The following is a 23,186-nucleotide window of genomic DNA, read 5'->3' as shown; positions in this document are numbered from 1 at the left end:
TGCTATGCGGATGACACCCAGCTCATTTTCAGGCTACCCTCGGCCTCTTCCTCTCCTTCCCTCATCTCTGACTGTCTGTCTGCTATCCAGGAGTGGTGTGCCGCCAATGACCTCTGCCTTAATGTCAGTAAGGCTGAGATTCTCCTCATCAGCACACCCGCTCCCTCCTTTTCTGTAGCTCTCTGGCCGGCCTCCCTTGGCCCTCTTCCTGCTCCAACTGGCAAGGCAAAAAACCTTGGTGTCATCTTCGACTCCACACTCTCCTTCTCTCCTCACATCTCTGACGTCTCCAAGAAGTCACACTATCAGCTGCACCTCCTCAGAGATATTCTTCCTTTCCTCTCCTTCCCCCAGAAGCTTGCTGTCTCCGGAGCTCTGGTTCTCTCTAGGCTGGACTATTGCAACAGTCTCTTTCTAAATCTGCCTGCGTCTACTCTCTGCCCTCTGCAGCTCATCCAGAACAGGACTGCGAGACTTGTCCTTGGCCTCAAGACCAGGGATCGTATCTCTCCAGGACTGAAATCTCTGCACTGGCTCCCAGTGACTGCGAGGATTAAGTTCAAAACCCTCTGCATCGTCCACAAGGCCTTCTGAGGCCTGTGGCCTCAATACCTTCAACTCTCTCTTCCTATATATCTTTCTTCTCAAGCTCTTCGCTCATCCGCCTCCAACTCCCTCAGGGTCAGTCGCTTCTCCAAGCAAAGAGTTGGTGGTAGATCTCTTTCTCTGGCTGGTGCCTCCATCTGGAACAGCCTCACGTAAACTTGAGGAGAACCATCTCCAGTTCCGGAAGCACCTCAAAACCTTTCTCTTTGCTTCCGCCTTTTCTCCTCCTCTCCTCTGCTGACCTCCTGGCTGTAACCAGAAAAACCAGAACTGCACTGGCTACCTGGACACCCTCTGATCTCGGGCCCAGGTCCCTCCGCCGCCAATGTCACACACCTGCACTGCCCGCCTGGCAACCCCCGCACTTGGGACTGTTTCTGTATCCCTACAGTTCCCCTACCAGCCCTTGACACCTGATGTTCTGCACTTACCCTTGCACTTGCCACATGCTGGCCTTACTTACTTATTGTTATTATCTATTCTCATGTACTTCACTGTCCCTGCCCCCTTCCCACGCACTTGCACGATCTGAATGATACCTGGCCTAGTAGGTTTGCTGTCTTTCCTCCCTTTGTTTCCCTCCCTTGCCTTGTCGTGCCTTGAAACACTTGTGTATAGGCGCGTTATAAAGGCTATATCATTTCATATCAAATGATGTCATATCATATCATATCATATCTGTAGAGTAAACCCAAAATAAGCATTTGTTTGCAAAATTGGAAACCATGTATGGACATTCTTCTGGATTTACTGTGAGGGGTCAGTAATGCGAGGCGGACAGCTGCTTGTAGTATTTTCAAGATTAAACATTTTATTAAAACTTTTATTAAAGTAAATGTTTGCAAAATAAGCCTTGACTTGCTTGGCTTACTCTATCAGGGACTTCCCTACCTAGTCTAAATGCTAAGGGAACCACTCCTAACATAGGAGAACTGGCCATCACACTAAACAACAAAACATTCAAATCAAATAATAAAACAACATAAGATGTTAAACAAGAATTGAAGAATATCTGGATGACCTTGACCTGCCCTGGGAAAAACCCTTTCCCAGGGGTTTTAAAGTCAACTTTCCAAATGTTCAAAGGAAAAGGGAAGTCTTGAACCAGTTCTTGTGTGTTTCAAGTTCAAACAAAAGTTCATCAAACAAAAATCCACAGGTAACAATTCTCTGTTTTCCATTGAAAGGATCCCCTTCCAATTCCAGGCAAGAAAATAGCACCAATGGTAAACCTGGATTTCTTCTTTCCAAGATTATTTGCCACCATTCAAAGAATAGGTATGGAACTTCCTCTTCGCTAAACTGTACACTTAAGTAGAACCTCTGCAGTACTTTCGGTATAATTGCCACAATGCTTCTCTTTGGGTTGCTGCTTTCCTCTTAACAACCTTCCTTTTAGTAATATTACTGTGAGAACAGTCACCTTTGCCTCATAGCAAACCACTACTCCAAACAACTTCCATGTGACATCCACTGACAGTTTTACACCACCACAGTTCAGGTAGTTCTGCTTCAATTTTATACTTTAGAATTGCTAGGTATGTAAAGGCAAGGCACTTCAACCTCTACAGATAGGCAAGGCACTCTTCCTTTCTAAGCTCCAAGAAAAGGGCTACCCCTTTGCCTATTCCATCTGTCTGACTGCCAAAATATATGGTTACCACTGTTCAGTATTTCAGGATTATTGGACATGTGATGACAAGACACTTCGACCTCTACAGGCAGGCAAGGCCCTCTTCCTTTCTATGCTCCAAGAAAAGAGCAGCCTCTTTGCAACTGCTATCTGTCTCACTGCCACAAAGATAACCTGTCTCTGCCCCAAGACTGACTTCCTCTCAGCTTCAGCAGTCTTCAGCATTACAGGTTACCTTCTTAATTTTCTTATACAAGCACCCAGTTCACTTCCCCAGCTTCACTCACACCTTCTCTGATCTAATAACTGTCCAGAAGCTTTAGTGCCACTCTTCCAGCTTCAGAAAACAATGCCACTCTTGTATCAGGGGACACTGGACCGTTAACAACTTCACAGAGTAGGTGGATGCGTTTAAACATACTTTGTTTCACTACAGAAAGGGTCAGCCTCTTGTCTTGGGTAATGCTTGTTATCATTGCCAGTACAACAACTTCTGGTAATAAAGAATGACAATTTGGGATACTAAAACATTCACTGTTCAAAGGTGAACCCTAATTAGGCATACCCGACCACTCTTTAAGATAGACCTGTAACCTTAAAGGGTTGCAAGTAATTGTATTCCCATATATTCTCACAGAGATGATTTTCAGACTTCTCTCAGGAAACACAATTGGCCACACGAGACCTCCCTTTGATGCTGTATTCCTTTGTAATTCTTTTAGAAGTTCATGTTAGGTTTTCAGAATGATTTTTAACCAGCGTTTCCTTTATCGTTGAGGGCACGCAACCACTCCGGCAATAGGAAAAACTTTCAACAATGGATTCAAGTTTCTTTCCTTTGCATGCGAACACTACAGCTTTCACTATTGGAGCGCATGCTACATTTACATTGTTAAAATGTGTTTTTCAGAACAACAAACAGTTTTCACTCACTTTCAAGCATACACAAGATGCTTTAAAGCTGGATAGAGTTACCGGCAAGACTTGCCGAGTGAACCTGAATGCTGAGCTTCACTCACCGGCTTCAGCAGCGCTGTGGTTGTGGGTTGCTTCACTTTCCAGAGTTCTTTGACTTCTACTACTGCTTGGAGCACACTTTGGACCCACACCGTTCTTTGGCACGGGTGTCTCCGATCCAGCCACACTGATTGAGACTCTGCTTCACTCCTCAGTCCCTCGGCTTGCCTTCTGCTGCGGGCCTCGGGCTCCATCACGGTTGGAGCTCTGCAATCACAGCAACTCGGCGCACATGGGAAATCATTACCATCAGCATGTCTTTCTCTGTGCAGCCAATGGCAATGCAGGTTTTGAGACCACAGGACACTCTCACAACTTGAAGGTGAAATCTGCTGTTTCCACTTTCTGGTGTCCCTTCTGTGTTCCCACTTCCACGTGAATAGCCAGCCTCATTCTTGACCTTTACTACTAATGTTGCCAGCCATCCAACTCCTGCTCCAGCTCCTTCCTCCTCTCCTTTCCTTCTGGGGCCTTTTATGCCTCACAGGTTTGGCAATTGGCTTCAGGTGTGCACCATTAGTTTCAATGCCTGACTCTTGCACTGACTATTAGGCCTTACTGCCTGACTACTACATCTACATGCCTCTTGAGTCCTCTTCCTCGTCTCCATCTCTCTTGGATTTTGGGACATGTAGTCTATTTCATCAAAGTTAGGTTTTTCCACTTCTTTATTTCTTTTAAGGGTAGATGTAATTCCATTAGTTATTTTAACAGAGGGGTTGTAGATTTTAACTTGTCTGGACGAAGATGGTTTAGAGAAGCGAACATTTCCACAATCTCTTGTAGTGTGCTCTTGGAAATGAGGAGTGCATTTAATTTTAGAAACCAAAAAGAGTCTTTCGTTTGGTATAGTATGCTTTGCTGTTGCAACCTTAAGGTTTACCACTTTAGATTTAATAGGAGGTTGAGAGACATTAAAATGATAATAAGTCATAACCTCTTCTGGCACAGTGGTGTGAGTCTCCCTGTTAGAGGAAAAATACTGTGTCTCGTCCCAAGGAATCTCCTCACCACCCTGGGCCTTGTCTCCACCCAGGTGATCCTCCCGCAGTACATCACACCCAGGGTTGGGATCAGGAAGCGTCTGCCTTCCCCTGGCCACCTGGGAGGAGACTTTAGGCAGGGTTTCAGTGAGGGAACCGCAGGATTCTTCACAGTAACCCTGTCATATTAAGACAACACACATTTTACAATGGGCTTTCACTGTAATCAGGTACTAAAATGCCAGTTGATTTGCCCTAGCAATAATACACTACAAGACCCAGAACGCAAAGGCAGAACTAAACAAATAGTTCTTTAATCAAAGTAGGCTTGTTGTCATGTATGATGAGGGTTGTCAGTACTAACCTGATTTAGGAGTATACTGTTCAAGGGTTTCTTTGGACTTTCTGTCACACCAGGCTGAATCTCTGGGACGTTTGGTGTGGATAGGGTACTTGGAGGGACTTGTGCATTGAAGCAATCAGCACATACAAGGTGGGATGTACTAAAAATAAGAGTATTATCAAAAGCCTGCTTTATATGAAAAGACACTTGGGCTGGGGTCAGGGATGGGTCTGTCGCATACCAGTTTAATGATATGTACCCAACCCAGCTCCAGGCCTAGGGGCTTCCCAGAAGGCATGGGATGTCAGAAGTATCATGGATTTTCGATAGCAAAGAAAAGGTTACAAAATATGCAGGATTCATGATACTTGCCATTCTGAATGCAAAGGGAGCAGGTGTGCATACAAAATCACCATCTTGACAGCGCTGCAGGGAAAAAAGCAAAAGTTCAATGGATAGGCCAAATCCTTCATAAGCTGTGTGGTCACATCCTGTATGCATAATTTGCCCTACCCTATCTCATTTCACCACATGTGGCAGAGCTCTTTTTTGTCCATTGCTATGTGTGAGTGGGCCCTCCAGTCCAGCTGCCATTTCTAGCAGTCTGGGAAGTGTAGCGCCTCTTTGCCTTCACTAATTCAGTCCTATAGATCACTGAACGCATGGTAATCAGGTGAACTGATGTCCATTCAGGAATGTCATGGGGGGATCTCAGAGCCATGCACAAGTACATTGTGATACAGAGTCAACTGCATACACCTGCAATTCAGTAGTGGTTCATAGGATGCCTAGTCATGCCCCAAAGTGACACCATGCATGTTCTTGCCACAAATGCCTTGCCCTACCCTGTACAAAATACATTAGTCTGACTTGTCCTCAGTGGACTTAATGGGTATGACCACACTCAAAGAAATGTATGCTATTTCAATATTGTACCAAATGCTTGCTCTATTTATCACACCTGAATTTCAAGAGTAACCATCACAGCTCTGCTCGCTATTCCCCAGCTGATACTGAATACTCTGTAACCCTTGGCTGATGACACCACTGTGGAACCCAGTGATCCCTAGACATCATTGTTACAATATTGCCCACACTGCCGCACCACTGAATGGGCATTTGGGCTGCTCAAGAACTGCTTCCAGTGTCTGCATAGGACTAGCAGTGCATTTATGTACCAACCAAAAATGGTTTGCCTCATTGACCCCATGTACATGTATGTTGCGAAAAACATAGCCATTCTGGCAACTTGGCCATGCCCAATGAGGCTGATGATGCAGACTTTGTTGATGGTAGCCATCGGTATGACACACAGCCACTAGGGGCAGCAGTAGCAACAACATGGTTGGTCTTGTGCCGTGGGAATAAAATCATCAGTCATTTCTTCCGATAAATGTGCAATACTATTCCCCTCCAGACTCCAGTTCAAAATCCACATATTAAATGATCTCAACAACCTGGCAACTAATCAACTTTATTCAACAGGGAAGGATGATAAAATTGCCCCCCAACTCTCGTTATAGGGAGGTCAACGTTTGGGAAAATACCTGGCAGCTCTCCAATTCTCTATCTCCTGGAGCATCAACACTTCTCAATGTGCTCCTTTAACTGTTGGTGTTCCACAAGACTCTGTCTTGGGTCCACTCCTCTTTACACTCTACACCTCTGTTCTTGGGGCACTAACCTTTCCTTTGGGTTCTCGTACCAACTCTTCTCAGACAACACGCAAATCTTCTTCTCTTTTCCTGAACTCTCCTCTGGTCTCTCTTTCAAGTTTTCAAACTGTCTCTCCGCCATTAAATATTCGATGGCTTTGCACTCTTTGATGTTAAACTCTACCTAAACAGGTGCTCTTTTTCCCTGACAAATACACCCTCTCATCTCATCCCCTGCCTATCCAGTACCCACCTGATACTCTCCCCTACTCTTCTTCAGCAAGACACCTCAGCACCACTTTTGACTCTTCTGACACTTTCTCTACTTTTATCTCCAAAACTGCAACTATGGTTCACCTGAACCTCCTAAATATTAGGAAAATCAGGCACCTCCTTCCTTTCAACACTGCCAAGCATCTCCTAACCACTCTTGTCATCTCTAAACTGGACTACTGTGCTAGCATCCTCTTTGGTCTCCCCAATTATGTCCTCTTGAGAAGATCATTAACTTCACTACCATTGAACGCCCTCACTTCACACCTACTCCCTCTTATCGTCACCAGGCTGGATGGCTGAAGATGCAAAACAAGGCCAGATTTAAATATCTTCTCCAGGTTAAGAAATCTACCCATGGTAAGGCACCATTGTTTCCATATTCCTCTATACAACTCTACAAGCCCTCTCGTAATCCCTGTGCTGCCTCCTAGACTATGCTTACGACACCTCACCCTCCCTGTGCTTCCTCTGGCTTCCGCTCTTTCTCTCTTCTTTCTCCACTTGCCTGGAATTCTCTTACCCTGGACATACGAGAAACAGTCCACATGGATTTGTTCAAAACCAAACTAAAAGCCTACCTTCTCGCCAGTGTTACCCTCTTAACCCACTTTTCATCTGCCTTCTAGCTAACATTTTTCTCTCACCTCTAACCTGTCTCTGTCCCTATCTTTGCCCACAATGACTGTTCCATTTACTCCCCCCCACAACCCGTTCAGAATGGCACTAGAACTCACCCCATTGTAAAAAGCTCACTGCTTTCTGTCAAATATAATTTCTTATCTATTGCACATTCCTTTGTGATCAAAAGAGCATTGTTCCTCCCTTTATACATAAAGTAAATAAATACATAATCCAGGTAGCATGAAAAGCAAGATAAACACTGTTCCTAACTGAAATAGGGAAGAGAAACTAGAAGTGAGAGATGGCAGGGTGGTTTACTTCCACCATCGTGGCCGCTTCTTCACTGGGCCAGGTTGGATTGGTGTCTGTGGTTAGAGTAGTCGTTGATGGTAGGAGTGACAGGGTAAGGTAGGGCGGGGGACTTCTGCACAGATGTGAGAGCAGAGGAAAGGATGTAGAAGGTAGAGGCAGGGATGGATTCCCTCCCACATACAATGCCCAGTAACAATCTGTGACTGGGCATTTTAAAGAGTGGCGTCCACCATCAGGCTGCAGAGGGCGGCGTTGCAGACGGCCATATGGTGCACCACTGCAGATGAGGCTATGGTAATAATGCAAATGACACTGCTACACTTGAAGGCCTACTCTTAAGCCAGACAATATTTATCCCTGGCCTGAGCATAGCCCTCTGCTGATGTGATTGCAGCAGATGAGGCCTGCTTTTGGACCAACTGGGCATTCTACCTGGACCCAACATCGGCATCTAAACCTGAAACAGAGATTTGCTCTCGGTTCATTCAGGCATCTTCCCTGGCCCCAGTGTAGGCTTCTGAAAATTCGGCCAGTCAGAAACTATCCCTGGCCTCAGCAGTGGTCTCCACAGCATCAACAGAGACCTGCTCTCTCACCAGTCGGGCATCCCCCTGGTCCTAATGTAGGTCTCTGAAGCAGCTGAGTCCTCCTCTGTGGCCTCACTGACCACAGCACACGCCCCTGCTGCTGCTGCCTGCTCCCTGGCAAGCTGGAGACCCCCTAATCTGCATACAGGCTGCTGCTGATGCAGCTGCAGCAGCAGAGGTCTGCACTGAGGCAAGACTAGCATCCTCTCTGGCCTCTTGCCTTGCATATTGACAGCCACTAACACTTGCTGCACATCCTCCTGGGACTGGTGGACCTCTGCCAAGGTAGACCCTATTGAAGAAACTGAATCAAGCAGTTGCCTCCCATTCTCCTTTACCCTGTTCTGGGTTGCTGACATAGCTGACAGTTTCTCAATGCTGTGAGATGAGACACTTCCAGCCACAAGGCTAAGAGCCATGGGCGGAGTAGGAGTGATATGGATAGTGGATTCCTGTTCCCCACTGGGGACAGATCCCTGGAGAAGCTGCAGCATACTTCCTGCCTAGCCCAGGTAGAGATTACTACAGGGGAATGGTGGTGACGTCCTCCACCAAAATGTTCCCGGCCCTCCTCTATCGGATTTGAGATTGGGCCAAAATGGCAGTGCATCTGGTGTCTACTGCTAGTGGGGGGACAAGGATGGTTGGTGAGGGCTTGTGGTGGACAGTGTACCATGGAGCTCCAGAGGCTTCTCAATAGCCTTGGCTAGGAAGGCTTCCCCCCTCCATGGGGTCTTCACCATTGCCATCATCATCACTGGTCCCCTCTGGGTGAGAGACGTAGCCAATATGCGTGGTACTTAGAACTGGTGAACATGTTATACGTTTACATCACTTAAGTCTGCATAACATCATTCTGCACCAACTACTTTCCACTCCATGGTTCACTTCTGGAGGAAGTGTTAGAAACAGGAATGGAGACATGAATGTGTTGGCCTTTGGAGTGACTGACTGCACTGAATATGGACAGCACATTGGTGTAAGTACATTCCCCAGTAACACCATTGGGGACATTTAAGTCATAAGTATATGGAATTCACAGGGGAGCATCTGAAGGGCCATGTATGGCACTAACACTTGATGTACTGTGGTGTGGGTCTTCAGTGCGCATTCCTTTTTTCACATGTTGCTTCAGCAAGAGCACACTGCCATTTGTCCCAAAAATGTTACATCTTACCAATCCCAATTTGATGTCCCCCTGTCCTAGTCGAACTCCATGAGCTGGTATGCCTATGTTACTGTTGTGCTGCAGGTATCACGCGCTCCATGTAGTTGGGTGGGGTGGTGCCATGCAGTTGGTGGGCGGCTTGTCAATACACTGACCCTCCAGCATGTCCAAGCATCTTGCTGCATGATGGACTTTCACTTGTTGCTAAACAATTTTTGATCTGCATGTTGACGAGCACAGAGAGAACAGGGAAACATTATGCAGGGGACATGTAGACCTCAGTTCCCTGCTTATCCTGCACCTAGGGTGTCCCTATATATCACAGCATGCCATACTGCAACAGTGCCACAGTGGCTGGGTATGACATCAACATGAATCACAGCTCCAGCGTTGTTCCCACAGCATGGACATAGAGGGCCCCACTGGACCCTACCAATACTATGTCCACAGTCAACTGAGCAGTCTGCTTGATCACGCAGGGGAGACGGTGGGAGAGGGCGTAGGACAAGGAGGAGCATCAACTGTTGGCGACCATGCCTGCAGGGGTTTCTATGTGGTCTTGCCAACCACAGTTTGTGAGTGGACATCGCTTGTTCACCTGATCAGCACAGATAAGAAAAAGCAATGAAATAAAGTTATGAAGATGTGCATGGGTATGCTAAATATTCGCCTTAACTCCACGGAAGAACCAGTGTGCCCAGAAAACTGTCATTGACAGCTGGCAGTATTTCTGTGTCAAATAGCAATAGAGTAAGAAGAACATTAAAGAAGTTCAGTGTGTTTCTATTGTAAGCTATTGCAGATGGAAGCTTCCAATAAACCATCCCAAAAGTTTGCAACCTCTAATTTGATTAAGCACCTCATCCGATTACAAAATTGTGGAGGAACTCTATCGGAAGGCTAATTATTTTTAGAAAAATCCTCTCAGCAGACCGCTAGTCTGGAGCTCCGCACCCTGCCGACACAAACTCAATAATTAACATAAATACCCCTACGATTGCGATTGCTTGAAATATGGCTGCAGCACTTTGTGAGTGGGGAGACGTCTGGAGTTAGAACGAGCCAGAGGGACCGGGCAGTGAGCCTGCTCTGTTGGCCCGAAGATGCCGCAAACTGCAGGGCCAAGGACCAACTGCAGAAACAGGGTGGCTGTGGGTCACCCGTGTGAAGTAAAACACCCGCCAGAAGAGCTGTCCCCCCGGTTCCACCAGACAGCAACAGCAGGGTGGCCGGAGGCGAACAAAGGAGAGACCCGGGGCTTGGGTTGGAGGTGAGACCCCACTGGGAGGTGGCCCAAACATGCAATCTGGAAGACCCTGGAGCCAGATAAGACAGCGCAGAAGAGGTCCTAGCCCTGGAGTAACGGTCCCGTGAAAACAGTGGAGCAGCCAAGCATGATGGGACTGCGCTCCCACTAGAAGAGAAGTGAAATGCACAAGAGAGGACCTGCTGAGTCACAGTGAGGAGGAGGTGGGTGCCACCACAACCCTTTCTGTCGTGCTACCATAAGTTCATAGGGACAGAAGGCTGGAGGGGGGGGACGTCCCATGATCCAGGGAAGGCAGGGGGAGCAGCTACCAAGTGAAGAAGTGAGGACGAGCACAGTACACAGCAAGAGAGAGGAAGTGACTTCCCCTGCAGGAAGGTAGACTGAACGACTGCCTTGAGCCGCGAGAAGGGCTCCTCTTGAAGAAACGACCAGGGGGCCCACTGCTGCCTGAAGACACCCCAGATTGCACAGCTGCCCCCCCACCCCCGAGTGGCACCTGGAGAGGGGCAATAGCTGGAGGTAATTAGTGTAAGACACCACTATACACCAAGGAGAGCAGCGCAGGTCCGAGAGGCATGCCACACACAGATCCGCTAAAATAAAACTACAGCCTGAAGCAACAATGGCGGCAGGAGGTATGGGAACCTTGCAGCAGGATGTACAAACTATTCTCATGGAGCTTAAAGCATTCAGAACAGCGGTGCAGACCTCCCTGGGAGCCATTTTGGACAGGGTCTCAAAGGTGGAATATCAGCTGGCGACTCTGGAACACAACCAAACGTTGTCTGACATCGCTGACATGCACCTGGAGGTGAGGGTTAAGGAACTGGAACACAGGGAGAGGGAAGCAAAGGCCAAGTTGGATGATGTGGAAAATAGGGAGTGATGGAAAAATCTAAGGATATGGGAATCCCCAGTACGGAGACTGAAACCTCAAAAGAACTGGAACTCCAGGGGACCCACCTGCTGAGACACCTGCTGGGGGGGGGGTGGAGGCAGCTAGGGCAATCCGCTTTGATAGAGTCCACAGAAGAGCTAGTGCTGCGGCTGGCCTGCGCTTAGTGGTAGCCAAGTGCCGCTACTATAACGATAAAGAGGAGATTCTGAGGAAAGCCTGGGAAGTGGGCGACATAGAATGGGAGGGGGCCACGGTGACCATCTGTCAAGACCCATCGTCTCACACCCTGGAACAGAGGAGAAAATGCAGACCCCTGACGTGGTGGCTGAGAGAGAAGGGGGTTCAATATTTTTGGTGCTTTCCCTTCGCGCTGTCCTTTGAATATGATGGAGAGCACTACAAACTGCTGCAAGGCGAGGATGCTGGTCCGCTGCTGAAGGACGTACAGAAGGAGGGACAGCCGCAGGATCTGGAGGGTCAGCGTAAACTAAGGGAACGCTTTAACAAGGACTTTGCTCAACCGAGGGGCCGTAAGAAAGAAGAGAATGGGAGAAAATCCATGAAGCTGCAGCCCTCGCAATCTAAGGATGACATTGAGCGATGCACCGCTGACGGTGAAACACAGAAGATAACGGAAGGGGGACGGGAAAAAAAAGGGAAACAAAAAATAATAACAGATAAAAGTTATGGTTGACAGTTGTTCATGTTTAAGCGGGGTAGTGGTCCTCACGCTGTCCTAGTAGCCTGGACATGTCTGGGTGTCTCAGGGAGGCTGGGTCCCTGACCCAGGCCGGATTAGGCTTTTGTAAGCCAATCGTGGGGGATGTTCAAGTTAAAAAAAGGATGGAAAGGGATGGACGAGGGGGGCAGGAATTCACGCATTATATATTCACAGGCTCTGACCACGGTTCTCTCACTGGGGATTGGATGGCAGAAATGGAAATACTCTGGGTAGGTTATGGATAAATTGAAAGTGGCAACCCTGAATGTAAAAGGGCTCCCAAATAAGAGACCCCTTACAGTCAATATGCTCCATCAATCCAAGTTGACGGTGCTCTTTCTGCAGGAGACCCACTACCGTAAGGGGGGTAAGGACCCTTAAGGGAGCAGAGGTTGGGCAAATGTACGGGGCCTCGCATGCAACCTCAAAGAAGGAAGGGGTGGTGATACTGATGGGAAAATCCATGCACCTGAAGGAGGTCCAAATCAAGAGGGCATTTGGAGCCATATTTATAGCAGTGAAGGGCCGGTTTGAGGGGATAGTGATCACACTAGCCTCAGTCTGTGCTACCAATGTGAACCAGGTGACGTTTCTTAGAAAGGTGTGTGCTGTGTTGGAAGATTGGTGCGAAGGGACTACAATGGTGGGAGGGGATTTCAACATGATCCTGGCCCCGGGCTTGGACTGGTGGTCTGTGCAAGATGACAGAAAGAGTGTGAAAGATAGGACCCATAGGGACTTTGCACAGCTCCTCCAGGACTATTACTACCCACAGCAGGGAGGCTATACCTTCTTTCCCCCCACACCAAACATACACTAGAATTGACCTCTTGTTCAAACCTCAGGAGCAGGGTGACCTCGCCGCTTACCTTAGGGTTGAAATGGTGACATGGTCTGCCCATGAGATGGTCACGGTCGAATGGTGCATTGTAAGTAACAGGGGGGCACCCCGGTGGCTCTGTAATGATGGCCTCATGCGGGATCCTACTTTCAGGGAGTTTATGGGGAAGGAAATTCAGTACTTGTTTTCAAACAAACACCAGTGGGGATACACGGATGAAATATGTGTGGGAGGCGGCTACGGCTACCTTTCGGGGCCTCTTTATAGTGGAGGGAGCGCGGAAGAAATGGTAGAGGGCATTGATGGAGCAACGGATATGGGGAAGATACGTAACATGCAGGCCCGACTGACACAAATGGGGACTGTAGGGGAGGTGCTCCTGAAAGACATGAGGTACAAGCGCAGTGAGCTTCATTCACTCGTTATAGGGGAGGTGGTTAAGAGGCTATGGTACAGTAAGCAAAAGTACTATGAGAAAGGAGACCGAGGTTGGATTCTCTTGGAAAATAGGATAAGGGAGGCTAAGGTGGAGAGGAAGGTGGACCGGATCCGGGACAGTAGGGAACAAATGGTACCAGCAAGGGAAAATATACAAGACTTCTTCACGGAATATTATTAATGCCTCTCCGCGCGACCCCATAGAGAGAACGGCGGGACGGTACAGGAATACCTGGACCGGCTCCCCGTGCCTCGGTTGACAGTTGAGGAGAGATCAATCCTAGAAGGGGACATCATGGCTAAGGAGGTGCGGGAAGCAATAGGTAGTCTTACGCTGGGTAAAGCACCGGGAGAGGATGGGTGCACCTCAGATTTTTACAAGCAATTCCAGGAGGTCCTCCTGGAGCCACTGGCTCAGGTTTTTAACTCCCTTGAGGGAGACCCGGAAATATACCACCCGCATTTCTGGAGGAGTTGATAGCGGTCATCCCCAAACCAGACAAGGATAGGGAGCAGTGCTCTTCAGACCGACCTATATCACTGCTGAACGCAGGCGCCAAGATATTTGCTAGAATATTGCTTACCAATCTGGCCCACCCAGACCAAACGGGATTTGTGCGGAACAGGCAAGGAGCGGATAATGTACGTAATACCCTACATATGACTGTGCCCTACGTGAAGCGCAGCGGGCCCTGCTTCTGGCGCTTGATGCAGAAAAGGCCTTCGATCGGGTCAGCTGGTCTTTTATGACGGGGGTTTTAGAGAAAGTTGGTATGGGACCCACAAGGCCTGGGTTGGATTGCGGCTCTATACTTGTCACCAAGGGCCAGAGTAGTGGTTAACGGGGGAATGTTGAGGGTCCTGGAGCTACAAAGGGGCAACAGACACAGCTGCCCCTTGTCACCCCTGTTATACGCCCTGTTTATGGAACCATGGGCACTGGAGGTACGGGAGACGAGAATATTAAGGAGGTGCAAAGGTTAACTATAAAATGAGCCTCTTTGCTTATGATGCCCTGCTTTATATTACCAACCCTAGCACATCGGGCCAACATCTCCTGCGAATATGGTGAACTATCTGGTTTTTAAATTAATTTAGACAAGTCAGTGGCATTTATGCTGGGGAGTGGAGCCAAGATGCTATGTCCGTGGCCTTGGACTCCAGATACAGCAGGAAGGGTTCAGATACCTAGGGATTGATATTACAAGAGATGACAGGGATCTCTTTGAAAATAACTATTTCTCCTCCTGGGACAGAATACAGTTAGACCTACAGCATTGGGGAAGGATAAATCTCTCCTGGATGGCGCGCCTAAACTGCGTTAAAATGACGATCCTCCCCTGTTTTTGTTCCTTTTTCAGGTGCTATGGACAATTGTCCCGACCTCCTGTGAAGGGCCCTTATGCATTTCCTGTGGACGGGGGTGTGGCCTAGGGTGGCCTACAATACTCTGCTTCTGCCACAGGGGGAGGGGTGGGTGACCTTCCCTGACATTGAGGCCTACTACAAGGCAGCGCCTCTATGAATAATGGTGGATCACTTGGACCCAGGAACACAAAAACAGTGGGTCCAAATGGACAACACTGTTCTGGCACCGGTAACATTGGGTGAATGGTTGTGGGTCCCACAGAGGGCGATACCCAAATGAGTGCTGCTGCATCCTATCCTGAAAGTATTCTGGTCGGTATGGAAGGAGGGCAATGCCACGCAATGGATCACATTGTGGCCCTCGCCATTAAGTTGCATTTGGGCCCCACCCTTGAGAGACCGGATTGACGATCCAGGCCAGTTTCAACTCTGGTATGAGGCAGGTTTGACCTGGGCTGGACAGATGTGGGTGGAAGGAGACAACCTGCCCTTGGAGTGTTTGGAGGCAAACATTCAGTATTTTGCTACCTATAGCTTACAGGGGTGTTGACGGAGCAGAGATGGGGAAACAACTTGAGGTGTGAACTCACGACCTTTGAGAAGGCATTACTGCAGGGGACCGATACAGAGGGGCGTATTGCTGGGTTGTATGGGGAGATTAGGTGCAATAATGTGGATGGAGTCCTGCCGGTGAGAGCCAAGTGGGCGATGGGTCTGGGTAGGGAAATTTCAGATCAATTATGGACCACGATATGTAGAGGAGCCAAGTTGACCACAGTGTCACCACAGTATAGAATGCAGGCTATCAAACGTATTCACCGCTGGCACTTTGCCCCAAATGTGCTAGCACAGATGTACCTGTGGGCGGACTCACGCTGCTGGAAATGCAAACAGCCACGAAGTACCTACTATCATATGTGGTGAGAATGTCCCAGCATACAGCAGTATTGGAAATCAGTGCTGGCATGGCTTGAGGGGTTGGACGGGATACAGAGAAAGTTGTCCTCCCTTTTGCTATTGTTTGGGGGTAGACAATGAAGAGGGGGCAGGAGAGGGGGAGGGACACATGGCACGTACCCTGATGGATGCAACCAGAAGCTGCATAGCCTGGGCTAAGGTTGGAAAAGAGACACAGCCCACACAGAAAAGTAATGGGTCTTAAAAGCCCGGGCCATATACGACATGGAGTACTTGATGGATGAGACGTAAACAAGTATCGAAGGGACCTGGCTTCCATTTTTTGAGAAGTACGGACACTGAATAACCCTGAGAGACACACCATTGTATATAAGCGTTTGAAACCAGGAGTGAGCCCACATTGAACCTGAATGGGAATGCGTGAGGGTGGGGGGAGGCTTGGGATGAATAATCTGCATACTTCACTGAAAGCATGGTTGGAATTTTGTTATTTGCTTAAGTGTACTATGAGAAAATGATAATAAAACTCAATTTGGAAAATAAAATCCTCTCATAGCCTCGGTTATCGCACTTCCACGAACACTCGATACACCATTTCCTGGTATATAGCAGCGGCTGCACAGGGTACCACTTTTACCCACGGGTAGCAACACTGCACAATGGGTGGGTGCTTTGTAGCCACGGTTATTCGATTTTTTGTAGTTAAAACTTATCATTACAGTATATGACTGCTCATGGAGTTATGTAAAGTGGATGATGAAAGGAAAAGCACAGTATACATAGTAGTTCGGATACAGAACATGGGGTTAACTTGGCTGCATGCAAACAATTTCATATACATTAGTATGCTTCTATCTGTAAAAGAAATAAAACACAATTAGTTAAAGAACACACTACATGATAAACAATTCAATAAACATTTTAACCCTCATATATAGTGCAATAAATGCACAATATAAGATAGAACATTGGTGCACATACTGATCATTGGGTCATTGGAAAAATAAATCCAACTTGGTTTAAAATAAAACATACTTCTGGATGGTTTGCCCCATACTGGGCTGCAGATTTATTTGACTTACATGTGATCTTCCCTCTTCACTGGAGCTGTGAGCGGTGGTTGTGCAGAATCAACCTCCACACATTAAAGGTGCTGCCACCAACAGCCAAAGTCTTGAAACATCTTCGGTGGTGGAGCACTCCATTTGAAGAGTTATCAAAAATGCTAGGGTTTCAGAAAGGAGCCGTTTCTAATGAAGTGTCTACAGATATGCTGCTCGTATCTCCAGCAGTACCACTCGGATGAGCGAGAGGCCTTCCCAGGATCCTTTCCTTCTGATGCCAATGCATCTGCCAGAAGTCTTCATCCACCTCGTCCCAATTTTGTGTACCAAAGTTTGTTTTGTATTAGAACAAGAGAGAATAGGGTAGAATAAGTATACTTGGAGAACAAGTTATAGAAAACAATCATTCAGGAAGAAACACTAATACTAAAATGAAAATATTTTCTCAATGTTTCAGTTATGAGAATGATGTGCTGCCTATGCCACAATTGGCTTCTCCAAGAAGATTCCACACTAGCCCTTTGCAAAATGACTCTCTCCAAACATAATGCACATTGCCATCACTAATTCCCTTACACCCAGGGGGTACAAAAAAAGTATAAAAACGGTTACTATAATCAATAAACATACATATATAAACTGAGTGAGAACAAACAAGGGACATTATGCTAAGGAATTACAATATAGTGAATGGGGTAGGTTAAGTAAGCTTGGAAAACAAGAGAAAATGGGGTAGTTTAAGTATACTTGGGGAACTTGGAAAACAGAACAGTCACACAGATAGAAACCGTACCCATGACCAATCAGGAAAACCAAAGATTCCAGAGACGAGATATCTACCACACCCAAAAAATAACTTTATATTCACCATTGCAAACAGTCCTTTTTAGTGAACATTGTTCCATCCCAAAGCTTAGGAACATCAGTACTGACCAACCACCTGTTACAGGTGCACTAGGACAATTAATGTAGAAAAACAATACTTCTTCCACAACCACCTCCATACACCTTTATGTTTTTAATATGGGATGGCCTTTCACTGGAGTTAACTGTACAACATCTGCGGCAAGTCCATCGGAATGATGAGATCGATGCAGCTACAAGAATAAAAAAATGCTAAAAGAAAACTTACAAAACACCATCAATTGCACTACTTCACAGAAAACTGAAAATAGCTAAAAGTACTGCATAGTGAAAGTGCATTAAAATTACAACAAATACAAAATACCAGCATATAAATGCCATTGATTGACAAATCTAAATTTGTAGGTCCATGTTAGAGAAACTTCAAAAATACATTAAAACATACTTGCCACAGAATCAGAGCAGATGAGAAAAAACTTATGAAAACAATCTGATAGCAGTGGCTAATTAAACTAACACACACAACACTGCAAATAAACCTTCAAATGTGTGAATATTTATTAACAGTTACTTTCACATCAGCCACACTCTTGACATGTGCACACAGTGAGTTCTGGAAACAAAAGCAGAAAATTGCAGAAAATGATGGCTTTCATACTTAAAAATGAATACCTCAAAATGAGAAGTATACACTAATAGAACTACTAAAATGGATGACACATTTTCACCACAACCTCTCACAGACAGCTACACAAATAACAACAAACAATCACAAACAATCAAACTCACTGAAATCCTTTTTATCCCTGCCCAGTATCTCTCATAGCCGTGGCTACCACACACCCACATACACTCTACGTGCCATTTGCTGGTGTGTAGCCATGGTAGCACAGGGCACCACTTTTGCCCGCAGGTAGCAACGCTGCACTTTGGGTGGGTGATGGATAGCTGTGAGTAAACATCCCAGTCATTGCTATTACTAGGCGCAATTCTCAATACACTCGTCGCACCCCTCTCTCTATAGCCACAGCAATAAAAATTAATAAAACAATTGTATTTTATCTGAGTATGGAATAGAAATGATAAAAGAGACAGCAGTACTTAAAAGGTGTCAATACAATAATTGACTGTTCATGGAGTTATTTAAAGTGGATGATGATAAGGAAAGTATACATAGTAGTTAGGATACAGAAGAGTGGAGTTAGGAAGTGTGGATGAGGTCCAGAAACAGGAAGAGTATGTGTTGGACATTGTGAGAAACCTGAAGGTGTCTCACCTGCTAGTCCCCAGGGATCTGTCATCCAGGTGGCCAGGACACGATCATCGCTTTTGGATCCAGTTCCTGGGTTTGGACCAGTGTGGGAGGATCACCTGGGTGAGGGGTCTTTGGGGAGTGGGATTGGGACACCAGATGGCGAGACGCGGTATCCCCTTCCCTCTAACACCTTTACCCCATCCTACCAGATAGGATACTTAGGAACTCAACGCCCCTTCACAACACAAACACTTTCTCACAGACAGTTTGCTATGAGAGAAAAACGACTAATACCCGAACATATACCTGACATGTCCCAATACAATGGTCAGGCAATAACTGACTATCACACATACCTGACTTCCATTACACTTCCCCACACGGATAAACGGCGCAGCACGCGAGCATACTCTGAGCGAGGCAAAGCACATGAGGAAGCAGCAGTTCCAGAGTGGCAGTTTAATAAGAGGAGGAAGAAGGCAAAACAGAAGGGGATCACAAGGAGGGAAGTACCCTTGACCTTTTCGACGAGGGATTGTTACTTTCATGAAACCCCAAGAATAGAAAGTGTAAGACCATGAAACCAGGTTGAAGAATCCTGCATTGTGTGTCGCAGGTACCTGGGGCCCTCCGGCATCGATAATCAAGGCGGGGAGAATCGATTGCTGCCATGGAACTATCCTTGGCTCCTACAACAAAGCATTGCCAATGAAATCAACACAGCTTGTGAGTCGGGGAAGCTGATACTAGACTGGTCTGTGTTGAAACCAAGGTTGCTAGCGGCAACATTGTATTGTGAGTTCTGAAGCAAATAGTGTATGAAACGCATGTGATAACCAACGCAAGTAAAATTGGACAACAGATGAGTGATTGAACTTTGAAACTAAGATACAATACCTTTGACAGAGTGGTCCGGCACCGATAGAGTAAAGAACATTGATGATAAAGTAGATGTAGTTGGTCTGATCCCAAACGAGGGAGATCAATTGAAAGCTTTTGGGATAAAGCAAGATTGTGTTAAAGTGAATTAAATTGGTCTGAGCCCGGCGGATGGAGATTGATCGAACATTGTGTTAAAACAGATCTGAGCCTGGCTGAGGGGTATCCGGGGTGAACCGGGAATCACCCGCAAAATTGGATACATGAAAATCCTATGAGCATTGTGTTAAAGGGGATCTGAACCCTGCTGAGGGGGATCCGAGGTGAATAGTGAATCACCTGAGAAATTGATTATGTGTGAAATCCCGAGAGGAAAATAACGTATTGTTTTTTAGTCGTATCAGGCCCTCTGAAAGAAGAGACTTTGAAAGGCAAAGAGACTTGGGCACGGAAGGCCCTGATGCTAATGTTTGAACTGCACCGATGTGCTAGAGAAGCCAGAGACTGTGCTAAGCTCGAGTATGCCACCTTGTCCCATGCTGAAAACGTGGGGAAGGGAGGCCAACGTCCTGAGTATCCTGACATATCATTTCTTGGACACTTCTTTCTTTTATATAACATTGTTTCCCACACCATTTGTAACTAGAGGTAAGGATTGGCAATGTTTTTTTTTGTATAGGCCCTTTTATTTTGACAAGACACCACTAGGACTGTGTTGTTATTATTTGATGGTCGTAGCTTGCTCCCCTCTTTAAATTTAGGAGTAGATCACTTGTGTCTGTTTTACTGTTGATACCATGGCTTCCTTACAACACAAAGAATGTAAGTATTGTACATAATGGCTACTACAATCTAAAGAACAAATCTGCACAAAATTGTGCTTTTTATACTTTCCAAAATCAAAACCACCAATAGAGGTAAAATTGAAAATTACAGAAAAAAAGATAAAGTAGTTTTGACATTCATGACAGACCAAAACCAATTATGGATTTCAAACTATAACATAGTTATACATAACCAATTTCTATACAGAGGACACCTAACCAGTGAAGATAATGCGAAGTTTCTTTATAACATTAAAGCAGTACTCCAAATGTGCTAAAATACCACACTCAGTCTACACCAAAACAGTGTATCATGGACTACATATCACATATAGACAAATTCAATGAAAAAACATCCAAAAACACTTTTCATTATAACCGCGGCTAGAGTTCATTGACTTCTTATTAAAGCTGTGGTTACAAGATGATACTTAGGGGGGTCACATATGTTTTCATACATATATACATATTTATTTAATAGATAGTTCTTAAAAAGTACTCCTTCATGTACATAAAGTGTACTTTTCAGCATTAAACACACGGCTACGACCTCCAGACACTGCTACGGTTGACAGCGCCTCCAAAATTCAAAACCTCATTGGGCTACACGGTAGCCGCAGTTATACATATACGTTTAAAAAAAATATTCACATCTCTACATACACGTCAATTGAATAAGAATAAAGAGATGAGGGTATGGTTAATGTCTAAGGTAGAAAGGCTGCAAATATGTTCACTGGATGTAGAAAAGGAAAGATACTGCATAGCTGAAAGTGCATTCAAATTACAACAAATACAATCAAATCAATGTTCAACCTCATTAACATGAATACAAAAACATAAGGCCTACATATAAATGCCATTCATTGACAAATCTAGTTTTGTAGGTCCATGTCAGTGAAAGTTAAAAAATAAATGAAAAAATACTTGGCACACAATCAGAGCAGATGAAAAATGTTTTGATGAACACCACCTGATAGCAGTGGTTAATATAACTACCACACACACAACACTGCAAACAAACCTTCACATATGTAAATATGTATTGACACTTACTTTCACATTAGCCACACTCCTGCCATGTGCACAGTGAGAGTTCCGGAATCAAAAAGATAAAAATGCAGAAAATTGTGACTTTTATACTTTCCAAAATAAATACCAACTAAAGAGCAATATAACTACTAAAATGGATGACACATTTTCACTACAACCTTTCACAGAGAGCAACCAATAACTAACAATGAAAGTCACAGAAATCTTTTTTTTCCCCACCGAGCATCTTTCATAGCTGCGGCTACTCAACACAGCTGCAGATCTTGCTTTGTAGCCGCGGCTACACGTATATTTTTTTGCAAACTCCCAAACAAACTAAGCCACCCTTCAAAACTTCAAATAAACAAGGGAACACCTAAGCACATAAAATAACACACACAAATGAAATTATGTGCTTTATCATCCACATAACAATATGATTATTGCACAGAAAATCTATAGTTTAATAGACGCGGCCCTAGTCAGAGCCGCTCCTATAGGTACAACTAATAAAATAACAAAAAGCGTTGACGCGCCTATGCATGTGCTTTTTCATAGACGCGGTTTTAGAAAAGCCCCTTCATGACTGTTTGCTGTTAGCCACGGCTATATGAAAAAAGCTATGAATTAAAAAATGTACATCTACTCCCTCAACCTCCAATCAAGTGTCCCTAACACGCCTATCAGCCCCCCCACACCCCTTCCACCCTCATGGTCCTCCTCCACTCCCCTGGTCTCATCCAATCCCCCAAAACACTCAATGCATCTATAGTGCCACTCCTTCCAAAATGTCAGATAGCCGCGGCTATCACACAACCACAAATACATATGGCTATCACACAACCACAAATACATAACGTGCCATTTGCTGGTATATAGTCATGGCTTGACAGGGTGCCACCTATACCCATGGGTAGCTCGAGGCTGTACCAACCCCACCCACCAGCCCACCAAGGGAGTTGAATTTCATTTTCTTCCATCCTTTTTCCTTTTTTTACTCTCCCCTACTCTTGTTTCTTCCTTTCTCTTTTTCAACTGATCTTTTCAACTGTCAATATTTTCAAAACTCTTAGATTCTTTTCTCCTCTGCCCATAGTGGGCTGGATGGATTAGTCCAAAAGACATTCACATAACACACATACATATTTAGTAAAGTAGTGTCTTTAAGCCCTGGTGCCTGTGTCTTTATTTCTAGGTTTTCCCTTAGGGGGCAAGCATGTAGCCCTTTATAGCCAGGCTCCATTTGGGCCACAGCTACATAATCATCTCAGGGAAAAAATATAGACCTAGTATTTTTTAAATTATTTTATCAAGAGTAACAATGTATAAGGTCTTTGTTATATGCTGTTAGAATCTCTGCACGATGCTGACATCTAGAAAGTTGGGGCACAACCAGGCCTAACTCATGGTATGAGTGTGCAATCTGCTTTGGTTGACTGGAGGATGGCAATGGGATGGCTGTGCTGCTGGAGCAATAAAGATAGTTACAGGACAATTCTAGAGTCTGCTTGAGTTACTACAGTTAGTTTGCAAGGACCAGCTCTGCTCCATATCCAGCATTTGTCATGACCAAGAACCTATGCCTGTTCAACAGTGTGGGCTGCAACACATGG

Source organism: Ambystoma mexicanum, chromosome 4q (genome assembly GCF_040938575.1).
Source record: "Ambystoma mexicanum isolate Mex_15411 chromosome 4q, UKY_AmexF1_1, whole genome shotgun sequence".
Classification (NCBI taxonomy): domain Eukaryota; kingdom Metazoa; phylum Chordata; class Amphibia; order Caudata; family Ambystomatidae; genus Ambystoma; species Ambystoma mexicanum.
The sequence above is the reverse complement of the archived record's forward strand: the minus strand, read 5'-3'. Positions refer to the sequence as shown.